General features: G+C 46.4%; 1 protein-coding gene across 5 annotated transcripts in view; it reads right to left on the bottom strand.

Annotated features, from left to right (window-relative positions):
* The window catches only part of FOXJ2 (forkhead box J2), a 34,603-nt gene extending 18,296 nt beyond the window's left edge, over window positions 1–16,307 (bottom strand). For 2 of the 5 annotated variants that reach the window (XM_075120571.1, XM_075120582.1), the window contains exon 1: window positions 14,896–16,306. The gene's annotated coding sequence lies outside the window, so the exon portion shown is untranslated. Of the gene's footprint in view, window positions 1–14,895 lie in introns of all 5 variants that reach the window. The other 3 variants (XM_075120594.1, XM_048822970.2, XM_048822898.2) reach the window with 3 other exon arrangements.
* Window positions 16,308–23,569: the final 7,262 nt, after the last annotated feature.

The following is a 23,569-nucleotide window of genomic DNA, read 5'->3' as shown; positions in this document are numbered from 1 at the left end:
CATGAGCAGAAAGGCTGGTCAGGCTCTCAGTTATACAATTTCTCTTAATAGATTCATAGATATTTAGGTCAGAAGGGACCATTACGATCATCTAGTCTGACCTCCTGCACAATGCAGGCCACAGAATTTCACCCACCACTCCTACAAAAAAGCCTCACACCTATATCTGTGCTACTGAAGTCGTCAAATCGTAGTTTAAAGACTTCAAGGAGCAGAGAATCCTCCAGCAAGTGACCGGTGCCCCATGCTACAGAGGAAGGTGAAAAACCTCCAGGGCCTCTTCCAATCTGCCCTGGAGGAAATTTCCTTCCCGACCCCAAATATGGCGTAACTCCAGCAGCATGGTAACTCTAGAACAGGGGTGGGCAAACTTTTTGACCTGAGGGCCACAACGGGGTATGGAAATTGTATGGCAGGTCATGAATGCTCACGAAATTGGGGGTAGGGGTGCGGAAGGGGGTGAGGACTCCGGCTGGGGTATGGGGGAGGGGTGTGAGGGCTCGGGCTGGGGGTGCAGGCTCTGAGGTGGGGCCGGGGATGAGCGGTTTGGGGTACAAGAGGGGGCTCTGCACTAGGATCTAGGGGTTGGGAGGGCGAGAGGGAGATCAGGGCTGTGGCGGGGATTGGGTCGCGGGGGGAGGCTCAGGGATGCAGGCTCCAGGCGGTGCTTACCGCAAGCAGTTCCCAGAAGCATGTCCTCCCTCCGGCTCTGAGGCATAGCCAGGTGGCTCTGTGCACCGCCCCGTCCACAGGCGCCGCCCCCGCAGCTCCCATTGGCGGCTGTTCCCAGCCAATGGGAGCTGCAGGAGCAACGCCTGCGGACGGGGCAGAGTGCAGAGCCACCTGGCCGCGCCTCTGTGTACTATGTAGGAGCCGGAGGGGAGTCATGCCGGCTGCTTCCTGGGAGCCGTGTGGAGCGGGGCAAGCCCCCAACCCTGCTCCCTGGCTGGAGCGCTGGAGCAGGGCAAACCCCGACCCCACTCCCCAGCAGGAGATGAGGGACAGATTAAATGGTCTGATGGGCCGGATGTGGCCCGTGGGCCAGAGTTTTCCTGCCCCTGCTCTAGAATCAATCTGTACTATTAAGTCACTGCTGACTTGTAGGGAAGAGTGCACTCACTCTACTTTGGCAGCACACTGGGCTTTCCTTAGATGTCTCCTATCCAAAGAGTGAACCAGCTGGACACTGCAGACCATGTAACATCTAACACCACAGGGTAAACCAGAACACCACCACCACTCATGGTTCTTTCAACTTTCACTACCCAGTCAGGCCTTTGTTCTGTCTGGCAAATGTTCCCTCTACTACCTCTCTTATTCTCTCTCTCTCTCTCGACTACAGACAAACCTGCTACCACAGAATGAACAGGATGAACCCAAATCAATGTAGGCCTTACTAAAGCACTTGTAGGCCTTACTAAATTATCTAGCCAGCTAGAATTCACTGTACACATCCATTTTATGGTCAGCCAAATACCTATACTCACACTATTTACATTTATGCCTATAGGTGATGTGAAGATGTACAATCATAATATCAGACAGGACTGAAAACGGGATAGAGTCTTTCACCGCTCAGGCACTAGTTCCAACATAACCCCAGCTCAGGAAGAGTCAGAGAGATGGGGACTAGAGCCTTTCACTTCGAGAGCACTCATCCAAATCTGTACTTAAGCAAACAGTGGTTTGCGTGGTTCAGACAGAGAGAAAATGACTAAGAAAAATCCTATAATCAGTTGGCATTGAAGAACCACAAATTCACCCAAGACAAATCAGCAGCTTGTTCAGTGAGCAGTAATAAACATCCTGGGTGCGGTGACTGACCAGCATGTTCAACCTGAGGCTGAAAATGGAAGCTGGCCTCCCCCATCTCAGGTTCCCTGTACTGTACATGCCACTGACTAGCTGGCAGAAGACATTATTATTTTGCCTGTCCCGCTAATTTGCAAAGTTCTTCCACTCAGTCAGTCATGCCCCTCCCTGCACCACTGCTAACTTCACACGGCAGGGCTGAAAACTTATTAGAGGTGGTGTATGTAGCTTTAAGAACTGTGCAAATGTGCGGTTACTGCCCCTTTACAGTCTGGAATACTCTTTGAGGCAGGGCTCAAAAGACTTGTCAGTTTAGAATCAGGCGCAGCTGGAGTGAAGTCCTCCTTTTCTTTTTGCGAATACAGACTAACACGGCTGCTACTAACACTCTGAAACCTATGAATGAAATGAGGCTGGCTGTAGCTTTTAAAGGACCCCAAAACTGTACTAATTACAGACTTTAGTTTTCATTTTGATCCCCCGAAAATCAGTGGCCAAAATACTCAAGCCTAGGAGCCTAAAGTTAGGCTGCTAAATCTATATTTTAGGCACCTAAATGGAAGTGACCTGATTTTTACAGGTACTGAGCACTGCAGCTCATACTGAAATCAATGGGAGCTAAGGTTGCACAGCACCTCTGAAAATCAGGCCACTTCTACTTAGGTGCCTCAAATATAGATATAGAAGCATAACTTTAGGCTCCTTGGTTTGAAAAGTTTTGGCTCAGGCAGTAAAAAGTTATAGTCGGCTTTTGGGAGAAAATCACTGTTGACAATGCCAGGGTCACCTTATCTTTGAAAAAGCAAGATGATCAGAGTGACAGCGGTGAAGGAGGAAGTCTAGACAAAGAAAGGAAGAAAAAGAAAAGATAAAACTGGCCATGTATGGAAATATGGATAGTTTCTACTCCAATGAAAGAAACGAGGATTTTGAAGTTTATGTGCAAAGGTTGTGCAATACTTTTTATACCAACAACACTGAAGGGAATAACGTGGGGGGGGGGGGGGGCGGGGGAGTCAATTTTTTAAAGTTTGTCTGTGAGAGAGAAACATTTGCCGTTTCGAGAGATTTTTGTTTTCCCTCAAGAACCAGGAGGAGATACGAATGAGGGAGACTAGAATGAAGTGCTTAAAAATGTTATCTATCCCAAACAAACTTCCTCACTAAGAGAGACACATTTCACTTAAGAAACCAGAAAGGAAAAAGCATATCTGATTTCCTGGCTAGTCTCAAATCACCATCTATAACCTGCCATATTGGTAACTATCTGTGAAACTTGGGAAATTGCTTTGTTTCTGGAACCAGAAATCCAAAATGAAGAGACAGGCTGCTGGGTATTGTTCACAAATGAAACTTAACTTGGAAGGAGTGGTGGTCACGCTACTGGTATCTGAGTCAGCCAAAAGAAAGCACTGCAGTTTGAGAGTGCACTTCTGCCTACATGCCACATGGAAAAAGGAAAGCCCAGCCCACAGGGCAAGGAGTTGTCAGGAATCACTGTACCCAGGAGTCGGTGGTTCCATTGTTTAGGACTAACCCAGCAAGCAGAGTAATATTTTTTCCAACAAGCTGAAATGCTGGAGATGTGGTTACAGAGGACATGTAGCTTGTGCTGGCCATAAACTATAGCGGAGAAAGGAATTCAACAAAAGGAAGTTATTGTCACCTACAAGCATGAAGTACACCAACTAGCAAATACAGAGGAGCCTGTTACAAACTCTGAGCCTGTCCATAACAAGATGGCTACTTGGAGCTGTTTGTAGTGCAAGATTGAAGGGATTCAAATGTTTTATTCTGTGTTCATGTAGATGGATAAAAGTAATGCAGTAGTTTTGATTTTTTGAATGGGAAATTTGCTAATGTTACACTAAGAGAAACTAACACAGCACTTTAAAGCTATAATCAAGGGACAATCAAAGTTTTAGGATGTCTGCAAATAAATGTAAACTACTGGGGTACTTGTTTGCTATTGTTGTTATATTAGGGTTCAGACCTTCTCTAATTGGCACAAACTGGCTCAAGAACATAAAGTATACCACAAGTTAGGTCTGGTGGCGAAAGAAAAAGAAAAATCTATTTTTGGTACAGTCACGGGTTTAGTGAAAGGCATAACAGAATGTATTTTTAAAAGGCCAAACCAACATTTCTTAAGGCTCATCTGGTGCCTTATATTTTGTGAGAACCCGCAGAAAGGCAATTAGAAGAATTGCAGGAGCAGGGAATAATTTCATCTGCTGAATTTAGTGAATGGGCTGCACTGCCTGTGTGTGTTCCTGAAACTGATGAAGTGTGAGGATTTGTGGGGACTATAAAGTCATCATAAGCCCCAGGTTGCAAGCAGATCAGAATCCAATTCCAAAACCACAGGATTTATGTGCTAAACTGTCAAGAAGGGTAAAGTTTACAAAGCTTGACTTGCCTCAAACATATCAAGAGGTCATGTTAGAGCCAGATTCTAAAATATCCTTACTATGGAGACATATAAAAGGCTGTATAGACACAAAAGGCTACCATTCAGTGTACACAGTGACCTGCCAGATTTAAAAAAAAAAAAAAAAGAATAGATCAAGTTTACCAAGGTTTTTAATTTTCTTGTCAGCTATTTAGACATATGGTAGAAATGTAGAGGAACACTTGAGAAACGCTGAAGGGATTCTGAAAACTTTGCAAAAAATGTGCTCTTAAAGTTAAGAAAAATAACCAAGTTGCTTATTTACGGCCCAGCACAGGTGCAGGGGAAGACAACACAACCCTTACAAGAAACAACAAATGCTACTGAGAACATGGCTCTACCTAAAAATGCTTAACAGCTGAGGTCATTTTTAACTTTGTTAAAACTACTATAAAAGATTTATCCCAAATATATATACAATAAGCCTAATGTTTTCACTGTTACAGAAAAAAATGTAAAATGGTTTGGAGCAAAAGACAAAATAAGGCTTTTGGAGATGCACATTGAGGAGTTCTACCGTGCTGGTACATTTTAATCCAGAGCTTTCCTCACTATTACTAAGTGATTCTTCACCAGTAGAGGTAGAAGCTGTAATTTCACACAATTACAAAGATGAGCAAGAGAAATCTACCACATTTGCTTCAAGAACATTAACAGAACAATTACTTTTATACTGAGGAAGAGGCATTTAGTATTATTTTTGGAGTAACTCAATTTTATGAGTACTTATTTGGAATGAAATTTACTTTGGAAACCAATTACAAACCTCTGATAGGAAAAGTAATTCCAAAAGAAGGTATTCCGGGCTTAGAAGCATCCAGGATGCAGAGATGTGTTTTAATCTTAGTTGCATATCAGTATAATATCAAGTGCAAATCTTCAATACAGCACATGCTAACACTGATACACTATCCATATTGCCTCTGAAATTAGAGACAGAATCAGAAGTGGATCACTGTTCAGAATCACCCACACAGAAGATCTCCCCATTAGTGCAAAAAAAAGATAGCCACAGAAATGAAAAGACCTATTGGGTTAAAATAACGTAATATACTCTTTCTGCAGGACAGGTCATACAGGAGAAATTTAGTTCTAATTCTTGTAACAAACATAGATTTGTCAGTGAAAAATGACTGATCACTAAGGGGTACAACAACAGTAATACAAGGCTTACACAGTAGGAGCCTGGCTGAGTTACGTGAACTTCACCCCGGCACAGTGAAAATGAAAATCTGACTAGAAGTTGATTTTGGTGGCCAGGCTTTGAACAAAACACTGAAAGCGATTAGTCAATGTGAACTCTGAAGTAGTCACCAACACAAGTCACAAACCGTTCCACACCGTCCACAGAAGTTGGTTACTCCGGCTATATGAGAGCGTTTATAGTGGTGCCGCTGTGTCGCTGTAGCTGCTCCACTGTAAGTGCTCTAGGGCAGCCGCTCAAAGCTGACAGGAGAGAGCTCTCCCGGCAACTTAATTCCTCCCACATGAATGGCAGTACCTATGTCAGGGGCAAAAACTCTCCCCATGACAGCACTATCCACACTGGTGCTTACGTTGGTGTAACTTATGTCACTCAGGGGGATGGCCTGAGCGTCAAATTAGACCGACCTAAGTGGTAGCGTAGACATAGCCTAAGACTTGGCAAAGATTCCATGTTCATTTTGCACATAATAAGCAAATGGACTTCTAGGTGGACAGAAGGACATATGACAAACACTTCTACTGCTAAGATTACTTAGACATTGTGGAATGTGTTCACTGCATGTGGCTGCCCAAAGAGTTTGGAAGCAGATGCGCTGGAGCTGAAGTTGGAGACTGAATGTAGGAATGAAGGGATGCTAGATGTAGCTTGTAAATAAGGACTCTCTGTCTTTTTATTTTTGTTTTTATTATGATCCAGGTAAAGTCACTCTAATTAATTAAAAGAAGCATATTTGACAAATTGGATTTTGGGAGGCATAACACCCAACACCCATTAGCCAGACTTCCTAGCCAAAAGTGTATATAAAACCTACGAGGAGGATGGCCAACAGCAAGGCCAAGAAGCAATGTTCTAGTGGAAAGCCTACACCTCTTAACAACACTCTATGGCTGGGAAGCTAGAATCTCTAATGGGAATTCTGCATCCTGCAGTTTTGGACTCCTAAGGGGATACATTTTTCATACCATCTTCTGAATAGTAGCTGTCTGATAAGATCTTAAATCCCCCTTCCAGTCCCCTCTAGATGCTGGAAGGAGCCTTTTCTCTCTTCCCCACCCCACAGAGCCTCCTGAACACTGTGACAGGGTCCCTCATCTTCCTGGTTGCTTTGGGGGGTGGGGTGGCAGGGTGTCTCTACTTCTCCAGTCTCTTCTTTTTTATCCTCCTCCTCTATAAGGGAAACAGGGAGGGAGGATGAGGGTAATAAACTGATAATCTGAACTTTATGAATAATTTTTAAATATATAAATACATAAATATATGATCCTCACTGGGCCCTGCGTGGCCATTACAGGTTGGCAGTTTCCTGTAGGTATTAGTGTAGAAATGAGCTGAGGAGGGATTTGAAGGAGGATAAGGTAACGGCTTTGTGGACTGGCTAGACTAGGGAAGGCATTCCACAAGTATGGTGTGGAAGTAAGTATATGGAATGTTTCTGGAAGAAGAGAACAAACAGGTGGTGATATTGGTCACGTAGTATGTAACCTATCATTTAAATCAGCTTCTATACCAGATGACTGGAGGATAGCTAATGTGACGCCAATTTTTAAAAAAAAGCTCCATAGGTGATCCTGGCAATGACAGGCTGGTAAGCCTAATTTCAGTACCTGGCAAATTGGTTGAAACTATAGTAAAGAACAGAATTATCAGACATGTAGATGAACAGGTTTTGTTGGGGAAACATCAACATGTTTTTTGTAAAGGGAAATCATGCCTCTACTAGAATTCTTTGAGGGGGGTCAACAAGCATGTGGACAAGGGGGATCCAGTGGATATAGTGTACTTAGATTTTCAGAAAGCCTTTCACAAGGTCACTCACCAAAGGCTCTTAAGCAAAGTAAGCCATCATGGGATAAGAGGGAAGGTCCTCTCATGGATCAAGAACTGGTTAAAAGATATGAAACAAAGAGCAGGAATAAATGGTCAGTTTTCAGAATGGAGAGAGGTAAATAGTGGTGTTCCTCCAGGGGTCTGTACTGGGACCAATACTGTTCAACATATTCATAAATGATCTAGAAAAAGTGGTAAACAGTGAAGTGGCAAAATTTGCAGATGATATAAAGCTATTCAATATAGTTAAGTCCAAAGCAGACTGCGAAGAGTTACAAAGGGATTGCACAAAACTGCGTGACTGGGCAACAAAATGGCAGATGAAATTCAATGTTGATAAATGCAAAGTAATGCACATTGGAAAACATAATCCCAATTATACATATAAAATGATACGGTCTAAATTAGCTGTTACCACTCAAGAAAGAGATCTCGGTGTCATTATGGATAGTTCTCTGAAAACATCCACTCAATGTGCAGCGGCAGTCAAAAAAGGTAACAGAATGTAGGGAATCTTTAGGAAAGGGACAGATAATAAGACAGAAAATATCATATTGCTTCTATATAAATCCATGGTACACCCACAGCTTGAATACTGCATGTAGTTCTGGTTGCCCTATCTCAAAAAAGATATACTGGATTTGGAAAAGGTACAGAAAAGGGCAGCAAAAATGATTAGGGATATGGAACATCGTCCATATGAGGAGAGATTAATAAAACTGTAAAAAGAAAAGGAGTACTTGTGGCACCTTAGAGACTAACGAATTTATTTGAGCATGAGCTTTCGTGAGCTACAGCTCACTTCATGCTGTAGCTCACGAAAGCTCATGCTCAAATAAATTCGTTAGTCTCTAAGGTGCCACAAGTACTCCTTTTCTTTTTGCGAATACAGACTAACACGGCTGTTCCTCTGAAACCTAATAAAACTGTGACATTTCAGCTTGGAAAAGAGATGATTAAGGGGGGGATATGATAGAGGTCTATAAAATCATAACTGGTGTGGAGAAAGTAAATAAGGAAGTGTCATTTACTCCTTCTCATAACACAAGAACTAGGAGCCACCAAATGAAATTAATAGGTAGCAGGTTTAAAACAAACAAAAGGAAGTATTTCTTCACATAATGCACAGTCAATCTGTGGAAGTCCTTGCTAAAGAATGTTGTGAAGGCCAAGCCTATAACAGGGTTCAAAACAGAACTAGATAAGTTCGTGGAGGATAGGTCTGTCAATGGCTATTAGCTAAGATGGGCAGGGATGCAAAACCATGCTCTGAAGTGTCTCTAGCCTCTGTTTGCCAGAAGCTGGGAATGGGCAACAGGAGACGGATCACTCGATGATTGCCTGTTCTCTTCTTTCCCTCTGAAGTACCTGGCATTGGCCACTGTCAGAAAACAGGGCTAGATGAACCACTGATCTGACCCAATACGGCTGTTCTTATGTTGGCATCGACGCAATAGAAGACAAGAGCAGATAAGAAGGGAGACACAGAATTGCAAAGGGCACTAAGTGAGGACAAGCTTGAACGTGATGCGGTGGACAATGGGGAGCCAACAGATGGATATGAAGAGGAGGATGATATGGCGAGAGCAACAAGCCAGGAAGATGATTTTAACAGCTGTGTTCTGCAGGGCCTGATGTTGTTTCAAGGAGGCCAGTGAGGAAGTGGCTGCAACAGTCAAGATGGGAGATGAAGAGGGCCTGGACAGGAATTTTAGTTGTGTGGATAGAGAGAAATGGATGATCTTAGGTTAAGGAGGAAGAAACAGCAGGATATGGACACAACCTACATTTGTGGGGCAAGAATGGGAGTGGTCAGAAAGGATACATAGATTGTGAGTCTGGGTGATAGAAGTGTGGCGGTGTTGTAAAAAAGGGACGGGGGGAGGGGGGGAAGAGACAATGGGGATGGTTTCAGAAGGAAGTTCAAAGTTCCGTTTTGGCCATGTTGAGTTGGTACTGAGTCATCCAAGGGAAGATGTCCAAGAGACAAGTTAAGATGTACGACTGGATGGAGGAAGACTGGTGAGGAGTGGAGAGGTAGATTTGCAAGTCACCGACATAAAGATGGTAGTGAAGCCAACTGAATAGATGAGATCACTAAAAGAGTGTGTACAGAAGAGAGGAGGAGTGAGCCAAGGATGGAGCCCTGTGGTATCCTTATGGAAAAGGGAAGAGGTTAGCCTAGTGAAAAAGACACTGAACGAATGACCAGAGCAATTAGGAGGGGAACCAGGAGAGGACAGACACACAAAAGTCAAGAGAGGACAAGAGGAGGATGGAATACAGACCCTTAAGACTTGGCCAAGAAAAGGTGACTGGAGATGTTAAGGAGATAGGTTTCAGGAGACCCAGAATATCTTTGCTTAAATCAATTTAAAACATATTTAAACTACTTAAAACTAGTTTAGTTTTAGTTTACTTTAGTTTAAAACAACTTAAACAACTTAAAACTACACTGACAAGCTATGGGGCCTTTCAGCTTACAGATGACCTGCAAAGGAAAAAAACTGAGTCCATGCCCTCTATTTGCTCCTTCATGATGCATAAGGAAGGTCTGAAAGGCTTTTTGTTTAATTTCACAAGGTTTTTTCTCATATTCATTACCTTAGATAGATCTGGAATAATAATATCCCCCAGCTCTTAGAAAGCACGTTTCATCCTTACATTTCAAAGTGTTTCAAAGTGTTTTATAAAGGATCAATTCATTTCATTCCTCACATTTTACTGGTGGGGAAACTGAGAAACAGAAAGGGGAAGTGATTTGCCCAAGGTCCCCACAGTGGCACAGCTTAGGAGAGAATCCAGATCTCCTGAGTCCCAGTCCAGTGCTCTGTACACTAGGCTTATCTTTTCTAGGGAGTGTTTTGGAGGTCAAGAGACCTAGAAGAGATTTTTAGGCAGATTATTTCATCTCTGTTTGGTTTTTAATGCTAGATCACCAGCTATAGCCAAGCCACAGGTGGAGGGGCAGTTAAACAGGAAGGGTGGGAGACTGGATGAGTCAGAGAGATTATGGAGCCTTTCCCCTCTAAAGCACTACTATCCCACGCTGGTAGGACTGGATAATTCAGCAGAATCAGAATGATTATTCATTATACATCTGCATTAATGGACGTGGTATTTGATATAACCCAAAATAAAACAAAGTCCCTGCCCCCATAAGCATATGATCTAACAAAGGCAAAGCCAAGACAGGGTCACAACACCAGTGTGGAAGACCACTGATGAGGGGCCCAGTGCAGTGCGGCTAGGAAAGATTCCTGGAAGAAATGGGTTTTAAGGACGAGATGGAGGATGCTTGGCATATGAGGACAGGGAGAGTGTCCTAGGCATACAGAGCAGCAGGATAGAAGGCCCAAAGAAGAGTGGAAAAAAGAGATGCAGAGATCAGTAAAGAGAGAACGGGGAGGAGTGCAGGAGAGTAGGAGGAAATCAGAGCAGAGATGTAGGTGGGGTGAAAATGTGCAGGGCCTTAAAGGTGCAGAAGCAGTACTTAAATTTGATGCAATAACAGATAGGAAGCCACTGAAGGGATTTGAGGAGAGTGCTGACATGGAGTGAGAATCAGCAGAGGAAAACAGATAACTAGCAGCAGCAATAGGATACTGAGTCTTTCACCTTTAGGGCACCAATCCCAATCAGGCCCCATGTTGTGATGGGGCAATGGAAAATAAGCCTTTCACATTTCAATAAAGCCCCAAGAATTCCTTAAGAAGATGGTCCTGAACTCTGCTACAAGGTCTCTGGATTGAGCCCTTCTGGATATTCTGCACCAGCTTCATTTACATTTTAAAACCTCCATTTTAAAATGAGTTAAGTATGAAAATGAATAGTGTATTCAGTACAGTCTCCCCTGTGTTATTCATTTGTACATTAAATGCAATTTATTTTAAACTGTCTCCACATTTTCACTTTTTTAATATGCCACAGATTTTTGTACTTACAGTGCATAACTGTATCATAGACATTTTCATAGCGCAAGCTGAAGATTTTGAGAGCCGGACAGGGAACAGTTGGGGCTATTGGTACGTAGGGAGGTGTGGGAGGCAGTTTGGGAATGGGACGAGCACATTAGCTGGATGTTTCTCTTAAATAATCAGCAGTGAAATAGTTAGTGATTATTGACATTTAAATGGTTATCTTTAGATTTCTGGGTTAACATCCAATAGAGACGAATGGGCAGTTCACACTTCTTAGAGCCTGAATCAGTAGCTTTTGCAGATTCAAACACTTGATTCATGTTTTCAAGGTTATCTTCAAAACCATCAGGCCTAGAAATATAATTTATTTTAAAATGAAAGCTGAGATTCTGAAGCACTATTCTGCAGCTGTAGAACTCACAGGGCTCTGCCAGTAAGGTAATGATTACAATCTGGCCCTAGGTTAGGGGGATTTGATGATTGCTGGGGAGAATTGGGGAAATGAATTACTTGACTTAGTCCAGTTCTTCATGGACAGATGCCCACATCACAAACGGCATTAACAGATCTCCCCGCTGACATTCTCAGCGGAGGCCAAAGGCCTGAACAGGTCACGGAGACTGAACTCCCCAATACAGGTACACAAGGCCAGGGCTGAGGTCCGTTGGTGGGGGTGGTGTACCGAAGATGCCTGCATTGCTGTGGCCCCTGGGGTTAAAAAGAGAACCAAGCTGTTGCCTCTAGCATTCAAGGTCAGTAACATTTCTTAAAGCAAAAAAATTGAGTTTACAAGTGTCCAACCTCCCTCAATTCAATAATTTCCACAAGAATTAGGGGTCGCAACCAGATTCCAAATTGGGTATTAACATTCAGCTTCCTTAAATTGCCCCTGCTATTTCAGTTCAATATGGTATTGCCTGACCCCTTATCCTGATCCCAGGTACTGTCCATAAAACCATGGATTTTAACACAAAATCCAAGGAACTAACAAGACATGTGATGAGACGAATGTTATATGCTATCATTCATTTAGGTAACCTTTGTCCTGCCATACCCCTTTAATCTCCCTCATTTAATGTGAAATCTTATTTAGGGCCTGACCTCGAAAAGTACTGTGTACCCTCAACTCTCATTGACTTCCTTGGAAATTGAGGACACTCAGCACCTCAAAGGATTATACTGCTTATACTGTAAAGACGAGACTTTCAAGCCCGAGTGCCTGAAGTTAGGCTTCTAAGTCTATATTCAGGCAATTAAATAAGTAAGCCTCATTTTCAAACTGCTGAGCACCTAGCAGCTCTCACTGATGTCAACTATGGGCTGATGGACACTTACGACAATCAGGTCACTTATTTAGATGGATTTAGAAGCCTGACTGGCACCCAGGTTTGAAAGTCTTGGTTAAATTCCGAAGGACATAGACCTGTTACTTGTCTGTAGAACACCTTGCATATTTATGGAGATATATAATATTCTTCCCTTTCCCTCCCACCTTACACCTTTATGTAACATCCTTGGGGCTGCATCATTCCACCCCAGAGGCAGCAGCATTTCAGCTTTGGGTTAACAATCATAGAACTGTAGAATCATAGGACTGGGAGGGACCTCGAGAGGTTATGTAGTCCAGTGTCCTTCACTCATAGGCCGGACTAAGTATTAAGACCATCCCTGGCCCAATTCACGTAAATAAGTAGCAACAACAACAAAACCCAGCAAGCCATACACCCCTCAAATTACTCCCTCCCCCTGGATTTACCAGCATGTCCTGGCTTCTGCATATCTGTCTTTCAGGCTGCAAGCTTTTCAGGGCAGAGATTGTCTTAATTTGTGTGTCTAGAACAGCACTGAGTACTCTGTCAGCAATTAATGAATAAATCACAAACAATTACGCACAGGCCCCACACAGAATTCCGCCTTGCAAAATTGTCATATTTACCAGTTCAGCCACAAAATCTAAAAACTCATCCTTTATCACGATGACAGACAAGAATTAAAATACAAATCTTTTATACGCCCTTCAAAATATTACTTGCTGTGAACAAGAAGAATTTTCCAAGGCTGGCATACACGTTCAGTAAAGTACTGTGGCATCCGACTGAACCAAAGGCACTAGAAAAATGTCAAGTCATTATTGTAAGCGCTGGGGCAGAAGAAGGTAAATTAACCCCAAGAGCAGGAAGAGTCAGTAAATCTCTTTGAGTGTACGAAGGCCAAAATGCCTCACTTATTGCCTTCCTTGCACGAGACAACGTATTCTACTCAAAGCAGATGGACTGCAAAACTAGAGAGCAAAAAGTGGGAGGGCATCTTATAGTGCCCCCAGAATACAAACATTATGGTTTCAGTCCCCCTTTGTAAAATCCACTGCGCCACGCTAAGAATCACAGAGAGGTCAAAATGCAATGGCAAAGGTGGGGAGTCATCGGGGGGTGACCTCACACTCCTTTCTGTGAGCTTACTGTCCAGTTACACCAAGGAATCCCTCTCGATCCTCATTCTTGGATTTCCCTGTTAGTATGTATTTTCCTCCTGGAGTCTGAGTTGGTATCTGTCAGAGCAAGGGATCCTTTGGCCTTGGATTTCCTTGCAACTGTCTCAGGAGAATAAACTTGTGCCAGTATCTTGAACAGGGAAAGGGATACCTCAGGCTGGAATTTATATGGGATTGTCTTTGGGGTGCTGGATCTGCTAAAGGAATCTGCATTAGTCTCTTTTGAGGTGATGTCTCTTTTGGACTTGATTTCCCAGTGAATGACCCAGGGCAACTGTGTTTTCTTGGGAAGGAGAGGGAGCACTGTGCTAGTGTCAGAGGGCTCCCTTGGGGTGGGATTTAACGATCCCATTTTCACAAGACAGCAGGGCCTGTACCCCACGACACAAGCATCTGGATTCACATTCCCAGATCCTAAATAGAGCAGGAGTCACATGTGAAGGATAGTAGCAAAGGAATGGATCCTCTTAGTTTTGAAAGTGGGTTCCACCAATACTACCCCTGAAATTTTCATCCCCAGGCCCCGGGGTACAATGGGATTCACACCAAAGGGCACCAATGCCAAGACTCATCCCACAGCACCCCTGCGTACAGTGGGATCTACATCCGAGAGTGCCAATACTGATATTCAAACAACTCCCAGTCCCAAGCACAGTGGGTTTCTGCAACCCCTAGGATACTAGCAGCAAGATTCACACACATAGCCTCATGAGCATTGCATGATACACACCCCTAGGGAACCAATGCTAGGATTCATCCTCCCTCTCCCCAGTCTTTTAAATCAACACGATCCTCCGTATTGCCCACTGGATGACAGAAATGTATTCCATATCAGTGATGATGAAGGCTGAGTCCACAATAAAGTCAATACACTAATGACTGACGGGGAATGCCAGAGGGACTTGGATACAATTCCCTGAGGCAAGGGTCTCCAAAAAGCAATGCACTGGAAAGAAAATCAGGCCGGTTCTTTATAATGAATAAAAGGAGACAATTAATTCCAGAAATAAAGATGGAGAAAGGCACACTGAGAAAGAAGGGTGGGGAGAATTCAGAAATGGGAAGACAGAGAGAAGATGGAGAGAGCTATAGACAGAAGAGAAAAGACATGGGAAGCGAGAAGGATAGAGAGGAATAGACAGGAGAACTGAGGGGAAAAGAGAGGTGATGTAATGTGGTCACTCACTCTGTCTGGAAGATTTTCTGTAGGGAGGGGGGAGTTATCTCCGGCACTGGTTTTTGGGGTGCTGCCCTTCACACTCCTCCCCTGGACTCCATCCTCAGTGCATTGCTGCCAGCTATTCCAAGATCTTCTTCAGATTTTGAGAGGGAGGGGGTTGTGGATGAAATCAGGACCCTGAGAGGTAGAATGATCTGCTTGGGGTTGTCTGCCCCCTAAATTGCTGGTGGTATCCTAGGATACGGATCTTCTCCTTTCTCTCTTCTTTAATAGCTACCTATTTAAGGGGTGTCACTCCTGGAAGATACTGTTTTCTTCTCCCCACTGGCTCTCTGGTTATATGGGAGATCAATTCCCCCTTCCCTCCCTAACTGGGGGTCCCTTTTCTCTTCCCTGTAGGTTCACGTCCCCTTTTGGGGCAGGCAAATCTCCCCCTTCTCTGAGGGAGTTCCTCTTGCTAACTCTGTGGATATTTCAGGGAAGTCTCTTTTCTCTTTCCTGGTGGCTGGCTGGTAGGTGTTTCTCCCCCCCTTTACGTGGGATATTTAGGACAGTCTCTTTATGGAAGTCCGGGGATATTTCCTCTTCCAGGGGGGAGTGCCCCTTGCCAGCTTGGTATCTAGAACTCTGTTACCTACAGTGGGCACTGCCAGTCGGTGAGGGGTGTCTCTCCCTGGGGCCTTGCTTTCTTGTTGGGTACTGAGTGGGTGTTAATTAATTACTGGGTAACTATTTGGGGTTTTGCTTCTTTCTGGCTAAGTATTTGAGGGCCGGCTCTGTCCCCAATGGACCTAAGGGGTCTCTCTACTGGAGGTTCCCCACTGACCGTCTGGCTGGGCTTGGGAGAAATGGGGGAGGGGGCGTCTCCTTGTCTATTTTAGATCTGGAGGGATGGGGGAGGGTGTCTCTGCGCCCTCTGACGAGGTCCTGGGGAGCCGAGGGTGGCTCCACCCCGGATGGGTAGGGGGCTGCAGGGGGTCTCGGCCCGGTCAGTGGGCTGTGTCCGCCGCTTGACAGATATTTGGGGCTGGGGATCGGGGTCTCTGCCCCGTGGCTGGGGATCAGGGAGCTGCCTATGAGGCCCTCTCCCCAGGCTGGGTTGTGGGGTCTCTCCCGCGGCGGCGGACGGGGCTGTCACCGCGGGCTGGCTGGGGGCGGTCCCTGGCTTCCTCCTCCCCAGGCCCCGGCTCCTCTCGCCCGGGCCCGGCTGCCACTGGAGGCCGCGGCGGCTCCTGGGCCTGAGCGGGGCCGGGCGGCCGCCTCCGCCACCTCCCGCCGGGCCTCGGGCCCGTCCCTGGGGGTCTCCCCGGGCTCCTTGCGGGGGGCTCCGTCCGGGCGGCGCTGAGTCTTCCCGGGCCCCGCCGCTCCCACGGCTGCTGCGGCTGCTGCTCCGGCTGCTCCGGGCTGCGGCTCCACTGCAGGCCCCGGCTCCTCCCCGGCCTCCGCTCCGCCTCCCCCGGCTCCCCCCCCGGCCGCGGCCGCCCCCGCCTCCCTGGGTTAAGGAGGCTCCCAGAGAGAGGGTTACCCAGCCTAGCCCGGGAATAACCACCCCCCAACACGCCGAGAGAATAACCCCCTTCACCCCCCCCCCAAGGAATAGCCCCCTCACCCGCATGGGGAATAACCCCCTTAACCCTCCCCCCAAGGAATAATTTCCTAAACCCACCTGGAAAATAACTCCCGCAATCCGTTTGGGGTATAACGCCCCGATCCGTAATCCCAACCCACGTAATATTCTCCCTACACGATCATCTTCTCAATCACACTAACACACACAATCAGGAAATAACCAGCCTTGGAAAGATTAGATTTTTATCAGTAAATGTTAGTAAATGTCAATTTCACGGTACACACACACATACAAACCAATGAAAAAATATTTCCATCCATAATAATAAAAATGTTCAGCTAGGCAAAGTAAAATAAATGCTACTTGTCAATTTATTTAGAGTTTGATTTAATGAAATGTGTATATGTTGACATGTGATGTTGACAATTAGTTGTAAATGGTTATAAAGCTTTAACTCCTTGAATCTCAGCATCTACTTTCATTAAATACTATTATGCCCCCCCCCATTTCCCACAGCTGTACATTTTTGAATAAAAATCTAAAAAATGCTTTAAAGTAAATACTGATATTATCCATCAAAATTATTTTAAAAAATTCTGCTAAGCCTAGTAATAACTTCCCCAAGATCGTTTACACACCCCAATCCATTACACACCCCAATTCCATATATAACAACTTTCCTCCAATCCCACATGTAATAATGTCCCTCCAACCCAGATGATAGTTTTATCTCAGTGAGATAATTCAGATATGCGTGATAACCTCACCCAACCCATGTAATGTCCCAGTTCATAATGATCTCTTACCATTCCTGAGCCTTTGTGCCTGTTGATCCTCTGGTAATATCCCCTCAATGTGAGATAATCTTTTAACACTACCATGTGATTATCTCCCCAAAACCATTCATCAAACCTGGTAAGAATCCCCACAAACTATTTGATAACCTGCTCCCAACCTTCCACCTAGTGGCCCAGTTTGACAATCTCCCATGGCTTTATGGGGGCCACAACTCATATGATAATCAACCCTCAATCCAGGTGATAAATTTCCTAACCCTCTAAATCTTGTGGTAATCCCCTCCATCAAATCCCAGCCAGTGTAATAATCTTCCTTCCTTCCTTCCCAGACCTTATTGTGCAAGGTACTGAACAAACACAGAACAAAGAGATGGTCTCTGCCCCCAAAGAGTTTACAATCTAAGTGTAAAACAAGAGACAACAGATGGAGACAGAAAAAGAATAGAGTAGTCCTTGTGTGATATATTTTTATATTAAATTCAATTTATGATGCCTCTACATTTTCAAGTTGTCACAGATTTTTATGTAGAAAACACTTGACTCAATGCTGAATATATCCGGGAAAGCTGGAGATTTTGACAGATGGATGGTCAGCACTTGTGGTTTCTGGTATCCAGAGAGGTATGGGAGGTGGCTTTGTTTTTGGCAGTCAGGACCCCACAGCTTTTGATAGTGGGATGGTGGTTAATTTCTACATCCTGGCCAATGAAGGCCTGTTTTCTTATTCACCATTAACAGTAGTGGTAAACAGGAACCTTTGTAATCTAATGTGACCTGAAGACACTCTAATATTTTTATCTCCCCCTAACTATAGTTTTTCAAAACCACGTTTCTCTGGGCTTTACTTTACTATTCCTGAAAAAATGTACAAATGAAAATTTCCTAAATACCATGTTCCCCAGTCTCATTCTTCCTTGTTAAAATCTCATACTACCATGTGGAAATACATACTGTATATCCCTATGTAATATATTGGCTAGTGCCATCTATTCTTCGGGTGATAATCTTGACCAAGATTTTCAGAAATAGGAGCCTAAAATTGGGCAATTTAAATCCGTGTTTAGGTACTTGCCTGATTTGCAAAAATGCTGAGCTCCCAATAGGTCTCACTGAGGTCAATACCTAAACATGCGTTTACAAATCTAATTTTAGGCCCCTATGTCTCCAAGTGCCATCTCTTACCTGTATAGTTTCTTGTGTCTCAACACATAAAGTTTCATGTGACAAAATCCTATTTCCCCATATGCTAAATTATTTTTCTTTGGTGCAATACATCCTCCCATGTGGTAATCTTATACCCTGCACTGTGATAGCCACATATCCTGAGTAATAATTTCACAAACACAATATATGCCTTTCTGGCATAATATATCCTACATGTTAATTTCATAATTTTGTATTTTATAATCTAATATACCCCTTTAAGATAACAAAAATAATGTCATACCCCCTTAGAATAATTCATGACCCCCGTGATTACCTCTTATTTTCCTGTGGGACAATTTCATTTTCCAGTGATAATCCCCACCTGAAATAATCTATGTCCTCCACTGAATATAATAAAAGATCACCATTTAATAACATAAATGATAATGAAAGAATATCTCCTCCAAATGATAATCTTTTCTGCAGCTCCCCAGACTCCACTCCAAATGCCTTGTTCCATATAATAATTGACCACCTCACCACAGTGTGATAAATTTACATTTTCCTGCTGTATATAACACACAGCTCTCATATGTGGTCCCATGCCATATACCTGTGTGACTCTCATATCTCCAGGATATAAAATATCTAGCCTCTTTAACCATCCACAGTTGCATAGACATATTTTCACCCAAGGGGAGAAAAGGGGGCTGCAGGGCAGGGCCAAGGGACATTGGCCAGGTGCTGTGGGGTGCCCAGGGCTGGAATAGCAGGGGAGCTGCAGGGCAGGACTGAGGGGCATTGGCAGAGCTGTGTGGTGAGCCCAGGACTGGAATAGCAGGGGGCTGCAGGGCAGGATGAAGGGTCCTGGGGCTGGTTTTGTTTAACATCTACATTAATGATCTGGCTCATGGGATGGATTGCACCCTCAGCAAATTCACAGATGACACTAAGTTGAGGAGAGAGGTAGATATGCTGGAAGGTAGGGATAGGATCCAGAGTGACCTAAACAAATTGGAGGTTTGGGCCAAAAGAAATCGCATGAGGTTCAACAAGGACAAGTGCAAAGTCCTGCACTTAGGACGGAAGAATCCCATGCACTGCTACAGGCTGGGGACTGACTGGCTAAGCAGCAGTTCTGCAGAAAAGGACCTGGGGATTACAGTGGATGAGAAGCTGCATATGAGTAAGAAGTATGCCCTTGTTGCCAAGAAGGCTAACGGCATATTGGGCTGCATTCGGAGGAGTATTGCCAGCAGATCAATGGAAGTGATTATTCCCCTCTATTCGGCACTGGTGAGGACACATCTGAAGTACTGCATCGTTTTGGGCCCCCCATTACATAAAGCATGTGGACAAATTGGAGAGAGTCCAGAATAGGGCAACGAAAATTATCAGGGGCCTGGGGCACATGACTTACGAGGAGAGGCTGAGGAAACTGGGCTTGTTTAGTCTGCAGACGAGAAGAGTGAGGGGGGATTTGATAGCAGCCTTCAACTACCTGAAGGGGGGTTCCAAAGAGGATGGAGCTGGGCTGTTCTCAGTGGTAGCAGATGACAGAACGAGGAGTAATGGTTTCAAGTTGCAGTGGGGGAGGTCTAGGCTGGATATAAGGAAACACTATTTCACTAGGAGGGTGGTGAAGCACTGGAATGGGTTACCTAGGGAGGTGGTGGAATCTCCTTCCTTAGAGCTTTTTAAGGCAAAGGCTTGACAAAGCCCTGGCTGGGATGATTTAGTTGGGGTTGGTCCGGCTTTGAGCAGGGGGATGGCTAGGTGACCTCCTGAGGTCCCTTCCAACCCTGAGATTCTATGATTTGGTGACATTGGCAGAGCTGCCTGGGGAGCCCGGCACTGGAATCGCCGGCGGGGGCGGGGGTTGCAGGGCAAGACTGAGGGGCATTGACCAGGCTGTCTGGGGAGCTCGGAGCAGAGTAGGGGGGAGCGAGCAGCACGGCGGGGCTGTGTGGGGGGCCGCGGCGGGGGGGCGGGAGAGAGCAGCTGCGGGGACTGCAGGGATGTGCCGGGACTTTCCGGCCAATTGCGCGGATCCACCTTAAGGCGCTGACTAAGCCCCACACGCAGCGCCCAGGCGGCTCCTCCCAGGCCCGTGTCGAACCCAGCCTGGGAACGTGTGGTTGAGGCGCCGCGCCGCAGGGGGAGCCACCCGGGAAGCGCCGCGGGGCCGCGCGTTATCAGGGCTCCAGGCGGCTGCTCCCCCTCCCCCGGTGGGGGCCCGAGCCCTCCATTCCGGGGGGGGGGGGAAGCGCTGGACAAACGCTGCAGCCCGGCCCCGCCCCCTGCGCGGGCGCCCAGCCGGACTACGGGAGCTCCGGGCTAGGGGCCCCCCCGCCCGCGCGCACTCTCCGCCCCATATCAGCGGTTCCAAGGGGGATTCACACACCCCCTCTCCCAGGCCCGTTCCCGCTACCTCCCTCATTCCTCAATGCTAATTGGAGGGGGTGATAATGTAACTTCCGTCGCTGATTGGCTGCTGATCCCATCCATCAGATTGCGATGGCGAGCAATTCGCCCCTTCGATTGGTCAACGATGGGGAGGAGGCGGTTCAGAGCGCGAGCAAGAAGGAGCTCCCCCATTGGTTGCCAACGATCTGTCAATCCAGTGGCGTGTTGAGCGTGTCCGTGCGGTTTGGTGGCGGCTCAGGGGGCAGGGCCCGGGGATGAAGAAGGGGGTGGGGAGCGGCCGTTGCTTGTGAAACGGGGGGCACGTCCTGTCCAGCGTGACGACTTCCGGCGGACCCTGAACGGGCGGGGGCGACACAGGCAGGGTGCTTGTCGCGTGGTCTCCCTGGCAGCCGCTTCTGCGCCCCGCTGGCCTGGGGGGGCGGGTCCTCGGGCCGGACCTCCGGTGTTCGCGTCATCCCCGCTCTCGGCAGCGGCCCGTCCCCTGGCCCCGCCCAGGGCCGGCTCCGCTGGGGCCAGGGGCCGCGTGGGCGCGGAGAAGCCCCTTGCCCCCCCCCCCCCCCCTCCTTAGGCGAGGGCGGCGCTGCGGCGGCGGCGGCGGCCCGGGTGGCCGGGGCTGGCTTGTTCCGCCGCGGCTGTGTGCGGCGCGTGGGCTGAGCCCGAGCCCGGCCCCCCGGGCTGCCCTGCACCGCACCTCCCGTGTTGGTGCGTCCCTGGGCGGCCGTGTCCGTGCAGCCCTTGCTGCGCCGCCCCGGTGTTTCCTGCTGGGGCGTTGTCGCCATGTTGGTCGCAGGAGATGAGAGGGAAACGGTGTGATTGCTTTGTGAAAAGGCCTCCCCCACAAAGCGACCTCCGTAGCTGACCAGTCAGGCCTCCTCTTCAAGGGAAACCCGCGCAGCGCTTTCAAAAGGCCTCCCTGGAAGCTTACATTCATAACTTTGCTAGACACGAAAAACACTGGACTGAATGGAGACACTGGATTTATGGCTAATTACCACAGTCCATAACCTATAAACAATCCCAGCTGTCTTCCTCTCCCTCCCTCCTTATCACTGGAGGGGTGTTGACAGGCCACTTCACCTTGAACGATCCCTTGAAATATGTTTTAACTACTTATGCTACACTATCTATTCCTTCTTGTATTTAGCTGTGACAGTCTGAGGGCAAGTCTGCACTAAATGTTGGCTTACAGCTGCCCCAGTAATTACGTCGCTTGTACGTGTCTACTCTCTGTTCCTCGTGTCTGTGGTGCGTGTCCTGACGAGGCGCGCTTGTACCAATTGGAGTGTCGGTGTGGGATGGTTTCTGAAAGCCAATAACTGTTTATGTAAGCCAGGGGTTCTCAACCTTTGTCTTTGTAAGCCCCCCCCCCTCTCCCAATGTGCTATAAAAACCTCCACGGCCCATAACTGGTTTTCTGCATATAAAAGCCAGGGCCAGCATTAGGGGGTAGCAAGCAGGGCAACTGCCTGGGGCCCCATGCCACAGGGGCCCTCGTGAAGCTACATTGCTTCAGCCCTGGGGGATGGGGCTCAAGGCCCTGGGTTTTAGCCCCATGCGGTGGGGTTCTTGGCTTTCAGTGTAAGTCTAACACTGACCATGCTTGGAGGACCCCCTGAAACCTGGCCGTGCCCTCCCAGGGGGCCCTGGAACCCTGGCTGAGAACCACTGATGTGAGCAACACAGTGTCTACACTGGCACTCTATTGACCTAACTACATTGACATTGATTCTACACCACTCATGGAGGTGGAGTTATTAAACTGGTAGGTTGGGGCAGTTTACATCAACAGGAGTGAAATTTTAGTGTAGACACTTATGTAGGTAGTTTGACATAAGCTGCCTTGTGTCAACCTAGCTGTATGGTAGACCAGGGCTGAGTAAGTTTCCCGGATCTGAAGCAGAGCTCTGTGTAAGCTCAAAAGCTTGTCTCTCTCACCAACAGAAGTTAGCGCACTAAAAGATGTTATCTCACCCACCTTGTCCCAGTGTTTGACATTCATGTTATCGATCTATCTATTGTGCTTTCTCTCATTGTATGTCTCTCTGATTCTTGATCTGTTTGAGTCTCTCTTTGTCTTTTTTTGACATAACCTCTGAATTCAGTAAAGCATTTGACATGGAACCACATGGGAAATTATTAGTCAAATTAGACAAGGTGGAGGTTAGGACAAGGATTGTAAGGTGAGTAGGGATCTGGGTAAAGGGGCGAAGGCAATGGGTTGTGCACAGAGATGAATTATTGGAATGGAGGGAGGTTACTACTGGAGCTCCTCAAGGAGTGGTCTTGGGACCGATCTTATGTAATATTTGTGCTAATAAAATTTGCTGATGCTACAAAGCTGAGAGGCAGCATCATTAATGAAGAGGAGCATCAGAATGTTGTACCGTAAGATCTGGATCACCTTGAAGGCTGGAGTGACAGAAATGGGATGAAATTCAATAGAGTAGTACAGAGTGCAGGGTCATGCACTTGGGTTTAATAGTTTCTGCCACAAGCTGGGGGCTCATCAGTTGGAAGCAACAGAGGAGGAGAGAGACCTGGGAGTGTGGGTCAATCACAGGATGACTATGAGCCATCAGTGTGGTGTGGCTGAGAAAAAGGCAAATGCACTCCTCCATTGCATCAAGTCAGTCATTTCCTGTAGCAATAGAGATGTATTAATGTGATTGGTCAAAGCACTGGTAAGACCTCATTTGGAATTCTGTGTACCATTCTGGTCACCCCTGTTCAAGAAAGATGA

Source organism: Caretta caretta, chromosome 1, assembly GCF_965140235.1.
Source record: "Caretta caretta isolate rCarCar2 chromosome 1, rCarCar1.hap1, whole genome shotgun sequence".
NCBI lineage: Eukaryota > Metazoa > Chordata > Testudines > Cheloniidae > Caretta > Caretta caretta.
Note: the sequence above shows the minus strand (reverse complement) of the source record. Positions and strands in the feature narration are given on the sequence as shown.